Below are 6,181 nucleotides of genomic sequence, written 5' to 3'. Positions count from 1 at the left end.
ACCACACCGGCTAATTTTTTTATATTTTTAGTGGAGACAGGGTTTCACTATATTGGCCAGGCTGGTGTTGAACTCCTGACCTCGTGATCCACACGCCTCAGCCTTCCAAAGTGCTGGGACTACAAGCGTGAGCTATCATGCCTGGCCATGCCCCTCCAGATCTTGCCACCTCTGGCTAAGTGCCAAAGACTCTCAGGCCTTGGGCCCAAGCCCCCCTGCTCAGGGAGCTCCAAGGCTAAGCCGACCCCCAATTCCCGCAGTGCCTCCCCTGATGTGGCCTCAATTTCTCCGCCCCACTTTCTGCCCTTCAAGCGCTGCTGGTGGCGGAGCCTTCAAGGACGCCACAGCCAAAAATAATCGGGCCCCGACCTACCTCCGGAAATTGGGGCAGCCCCGCCCAGCCACCTGGCACCCAGGAGATAATTAGTGCATGTGGCAAATTAGGGTAATTAGGTCTGCAGGAACTGAACCTCGGGTCCAGGTTTGGTGCTCAGAGGGGCCTCATTGGTGCTCAGAGGGGCCTCAAGCACTGCCTCCTCCCATCCCCAACTCACTCTGGTCCTAGGTCCTCAAATCCATAACCCAGTGCTGGCAACCCCAACTCCCTGACCCTTTCTTGCCTGGGCCTGAGGGAGCCTGGCTCTGTTGCTTCATGGGGGTTTGTTTGTTGAATGAATTAACTTTGGCTGTGGGCAGAAGTCAAGTTCTGAATTTAAGGCAGGGTCTCCTTCAAGTGATGCAAAATCACCGATAGTATTGAGTCATCAAACTCTCCTTTGCCTGACCCCCATGGGTCCACTCTGTGCTAGAAGGTGACAAACTCTAGGGAAACATTGGCTCTGGTCTCAACCCTTGAGGAACACTCAGGCTGGAGGAGTCAAAGCTGCACACAGGCACTCGCAGGGGTCAGGGCTGGGCCAGAAAGAGGGAAGAGGGCTGGAGAAGGTCTAGAGGTAGAGGAGAGAGAGCTTCTTGGGGAGGAGAGCATTGAAGGTGAGGCTTTGAGGGATGAATAGGAGTTTGCAAACAGGCTAATGTCTGGAGGTTGGCCCAACCAGCTATGGCTTGAGGAATGAGGAGAAGGAAGAGGGAGGTAGCTGGAGGGGGCACCTGAGGGGCCGGGAGCTAAACATTTAGAGGATGTAGGCCGGGCGCGGTGGCTCAAGCCTGTAATCCCAGCACTTTGGGAGGCCGAGACGGGCGGATCACGAGGTCAGGAGATCGAGACCATCCTGGCTAACATGGTGAAACCCTGTCTCTACTAAAAAAATACAAAAAACTAGCCTGGCGAGGTGGCGGGCGCATGTAGTCCCAGCTACTCAAGAGGCTGAGGCAGGAGAATGGCGTAAACTCGGGAGGCGGAGCTTGCAGTGAGCTGAGATCCGGCCACTGCACTCCAGCCCGGGCGACAGAGTGAGACTCCGTCTCAAAAAATAAATAAAAAAAAAAGATTTAGAGGATGTCATGCCAGGTTGGACCCATTTCTGTCCTTGAGAGTTCAGGCCTGGTTGTAGTCCTCTAACTTCTGAAAAAGGAAAGAGTAAGAAGTTGGTTCAGGATCAAAACCACATACCAAAAATAAATAGGATGTTTACAATAGCAAGCATTTATTAAGCACCTAAAATCACGTTCTCTTCACATAACAACTCATTGGAGGCCAGGTGCAGTAGCTTACATCTGTTATCCCAGCCCTTTGAGAGGCTGAGGCAGGCAGATCACTTGAGTCCAGGAGTTGGAGACCAGCCTGGGCAACATAGTGACACCCCGTCTCCACAAAAAATACAAAAATTAGTCAGGCGTAGTGGTGTGCACCTGTAGTCCCAGCCACTCAGGAGTCTGAGGTGGGAGGATTGCTTGAACCCAGAAAGTTGAGGCTGCAGTGAGCCATGATTGAGCCACTGTACTACAGCCTAGAACAGAGTGAGACCCTGTCTCAAAAAAAAAAAAAGGGGGGGGGCTGGGCGTGGTGGATCACACCTGTAATTCCAACAGTTTGGGAGGCCAAGGCGGGTGGATTGCTTGAGTCCAGGAGTTGGAGACCAGCCTGGTCAACATGGTGAAACCCCTGTCCCTACTAAAAATACAAAAATTAGCTGGGTATGGTGACGTGCACCTGTAATCCCAGCTACTAGGGAGGCCGAGGCAGGAGAATTGCTTGAACCCGGAAGGCAGAGATTGCAGCAAACCGAGATCGCAGCACTGCACTCCAGCCTGGGTGACAGAGCAAGATTCTGTCTCAAAAAAAAAAAAAAGAAAAGAAAAAGAAAGAATTCATTAGATCCCTACAGTAAACCTCAGAAGTGAACACCATTCATATGCCCATTTTATGGATGGGGAACCTGAGGCACAAAGAAGAAAAAGTGACTTCTTCAGGGTGGCACTGCTGGTAAGCGGCAGGGCTGGGATTCTGGGATTCACTCCCTGGCTCACATGATTCTGAAAAACACCAAGTCAAAAGCTGGAACCTGGGGATCTCCTACTTCTGAAAGTGCTCATAGAAAGCTGTCACAGGGGCCAAGCGCGGTGGCTCACGCCTGTAATCCCAGCACTTTGGGAGGCTGAGGCTGGCGGATCATGAAGTCAGGAGATTGAGACTATCTGTCAACATGGTGAAATCCCGTCTCTACTGAAAAAAAAATACAAAAATTAGCTGGGCATGGTGGCGAGTGCCTGTAATCCCAGCTACTCAGGAGGCTGAGGAAGGAGAATAGCTTGAATCCAGGAATTGGAGATTGCAGCGAGCTGAGATCGTACCTCTGCACTCTAGCCTGGCGACAGAGTGAGACTCCGTCTCAAAAAAAAAAGGAAAGCTGTCGCAGGTCAGGCTAGTTCTAGGTGCGGGACAAATCCATGTAAGAGGTGAACAGTAACCAAATCATGCCATAAACAGACCTGAAGTAGTCACCAAGACCTTCACTGGGAGGTGGGCACCCAGCTTTGGGGAAGAGAGGCTGGACTGTCCCTGCTCTGGTGGCACAGAAAACCTCTGGAGAGGAGAGACAGTTTAGCCTCACTCCAAAGGCTGGGTCAGATCTAACTGGGCAGAGACCAGAGCCTGAGTCATAAAAGCCATTCTGCAAATGCAGTTTTCTTAGTGCTGAATGAGCTGTTCCGGTTCCCGCTTGGTTTCCCCTTTAAGACAGGAAGCTCATTCTTCCACACCATTTCTCAGCCCCAAAGGAAAGTTGCTTTCCTAGTCAGCCACCTTGGGGTGGTGGCCTCTGCCTGCCCTGCAAGGACATCCCAAGTCCCTTCCTTCCTTCCTTCCCTTTTTTTTTTTCTTTTTTTCTTTTTTGAGACAGAGTCTCCCTCTGTCACCCAGGCTGGAGTACAGTGACCTGATCTCAGCTCAATTCTACCTCTGCCTCCTGGGTTCAAGTAATTCTCCTGCCTCAGCCCCCCGAGTAGCTGGGACTACAGGTGTGCACCACCATGCCCGGCTAATTTTTGTATTTTTAGTAGAGATGGGGTTTCACCATGTTTTGGCCAGGCTGGTCCCAAACTCCTGACCTCAGGTGATCCGCCTGCCTCAGCCTCTCAAAGTGCTGGGATTACAGCAATCCTCCAGCCTCAGCCTCCCAAAGTGCTGGGATAACACACATGAGCCCAGTCCCTTTCTGTGACTCTTATGTTACCTGTTTATTATATGACCAGGTCTGGGTGCTCTTCTAGGGCTGGCCCATCCACCCTGAAGCCTCAGTCTGACCCAGTACAAGACTGATTGTTCATCCCAGCAGGGAAACTGAGGCACAGACTCAGTTTCCCCAGCTGCAGCAAAGAGTCCCAGGGCCTCTGTCCACAAACCTAATGGAAGGCACCCCAGAGGACAGCTGCTGATATTGACTGAATCCTTCATGTTCCTCCCTCTACTAGAAGCCCTGCAAGCATCAGCCCATTTTCCAGGTGAGAAAACTAAGGCCCACACTGAGGAAGCCACTGCCTCAGCGTAGACTTGGCTAATCCAGCTTCAGGTTGGGGTTGCTCAAGCCCAGCCCTGTCCCAGCCCCTCCCAGAGACCGGAAAGGGCATTCAGGGAAACATCTCAACCCTTCACTGTCTCTTTCACTATTGCTTTCTGCCCACACAAAGGGCAAAGCCTGCCTGGGTCCCCCGCCCAGCTGCCCCTGTAGAAGACCCACATGGCCCCAGTTCTGCACTCGGCAAGCTCTAAACAGCTTCCAGAAGCCTCGGCCATGCCAGCACCTTTCCCAGATACTTTTTAATTTTTTCCATTATTTTGTTGGTAATAAGGAAAAGTCATTTTTTGTGCAGAACAGACGGTATTTTCTTTGCTCCCCACAATGTTCAAGCATTTCGTGGCTTCCAGCCTGAGAACAGAGCCAAATCCTTCCCTTGTGCAGATGCCTCATGAAGTTAGAAGCAGCCTGGGAAACCGAGTCTGTGCCTCAGTTTCCCCTGTGAGATGAATAGTCGCTCTTGTGCTGGGTCAGACTGGGGCTTCAGGATGGATGGGCCAGCCCTAGAGGAGCACCCAGACCTGGTCATGTAATAAACAGGTAACATAAGAGTCACAGAAAGGGTTTGGGTTCACCCCTGTCATCCCAGCACTTTGGGAGGCTGAGGCGGGAGGATCACTTGAGCTCAGGAGTTCGAGACCAGCCTGGTCAACATAGTGAGACCTTGTCTCTAAAAATAAACTTTAAAAAAGAAAAAAAGAAAGAAAGAAAGAGTCACAGGGATTGGGACAGGGGAGGGAAAGATCTCTTCCAAGGCCAGGGTAGTCAGAGAGGCTTCCTGGAGGAGGAGACAGGGTGGTGGCACTGAGCCTGGAAGGACAAGGTGGAAGATATGCCTGCAGAGAGGGCATTCCAGGTGGACGGAACAGTTTGGGCAAAGGCCTGGACAGGGGAAGACTCAGATCTTGGTCCAGGAGTCAATCTTCAAAGACAATCAGACCTGGAATTCACCTAAAGGTAATTCAAATGTAACTGCCAGCTCAGATATACTATTCTTCTTAGAAGGAAACAGAAATAAAGGAACAGGGAAAGGAGACAGGAGCAGAGGTCTTGGAGATGAAAAGCAAAAGCCTCTCTGAAGTTGTCAAAAAACTTAAGTGTTAGCCAGGTGCAGTGGCTCACGTCTGTAATCCTATCACTTTGGGAGGCCGAGGGGGGGCCGGATCACTTGAGGTCAGGAGTTCGAGACCAGACTGGGCAACATGGCGAAACCCCATCTTTATTAAAAATACAAAAATCAGCCAGGTGTGGTGGCATGAACCTGTGGTCCCAGCTACTCGGGAGGCTGAGCGCTTGAATCTGGGAGGCAGAGGCTGCAGTAAGCTGAGATTGTGCCACTGTACTCCAGCCTGGGCAACAGAGTGAGACTTTGTCTCAAAAAAAAAAAAAAAAAGAAAGAGAAAAAAAAGAAAAACTCAAATGTAAGGTCAGAGCTTTAGGGCGCCACAGGCCTTGATTCCAGGGAGCTCCGGGCCTCTGCCCATGAACGAACCAACGGCACTGTGTGATTTTGGAGAAGGTGCCAGAGAGGGGCTGGCACCAGGATTGACAAGTGGGACCCATGGGTTTGGGGCTGGGGAGGTGGATCTCAGCTCAACTCCGGAAGGACGCTCTCCTGGAAAGTGTGGGAAGGGGGCGCTCCCTGTGACCAGAGGTGACAGTGGAGGCTGAGGGGATACAACCATGCCTTGGAGACATTCCTTCAACCTTTGGATCCTGGAAACCTCAAATAACAGCAATGATCACCGTAATCCAACCATTGTGGGCGTTTTTACCATCGTCTTGGGAGGGACAGAGGTGGACAGACGTCCCTGCTCAGGGATGGGGCGGTCAGGAGGACAGACAGGAAGGTTTCCCTCTTTGTCTTGCTTCCCGTTCCCGAAGTTGATCTCTTCCGTTTCCTGGCAACACCCATTGAGCACTTACTGTATGCAGACCCTGGGACCCACTGCCCCCTCCCCAACCTCACTGGGCCACCCAAGTCAGCCCGGGAGGGACCTGACCTCCCTCACAGGCCCAAAATTATGACCTCAGGTAGTGGGGAGAGAGGCAGCTGTCCCCTGAGAAGGTGACAGGAGGGTGAGGTCACATCGCAATCCATACAACTCTCTCCATCTGCTTCCTATCTCTCCGCCTGTCTCCCCCGTGTCTCTGTTTCTGGGTCTCTTTATCATCCCAGATGTCCCTCTCCGTCTGTCTCTCTG

The 6,181-nt window shown here is 51.8% G+C and overlaps 1 protein-coding gene across 1 annotated transcript in view; it reads left to right on the top strand.

Annotated features, from left to right (window-relative positions):
• The first annotated feature begins 894 nt into the window (after positions 1-894).
• The window catches only part of HOMER3 (homer scaffolding protein 3), a 17,316-nt gene continuing 12,029 nt past the window's right edge, over positions 895-6,181 (top strand). The window contains exons 1-3 of the mRNA XM_011925831.1: positions 895-905; positions 4,490-4,501; positions 4,768-4,772. The gene's annotated coding sequence lies outside the window, so the exon portion shown is untranslated. The remainder of the gene's footprint in view (positions 906-4,489; positions 4,502-4,767; positions 4,773-6,181) is intronic.

This window comes from Colobus angolensis, unplaced genomic scaffold, assembly GCF_000951035.1.
Source record: "Colobus angolensis palliatus isolate OR3802 unplaced genomic scaffold, Cang.pa_1.0 Scaffold66, whole genome shotgun sequence".
Taxonomy (NCBI): Eukaryota; Metazoa; Chordata; class Mammalia; order Primates; family Cercopithecidae; genus Colobus; species Colobus angolensis.
This window is presented reverse-complemented; position numbering and strand designations above follow the sequence as displayed.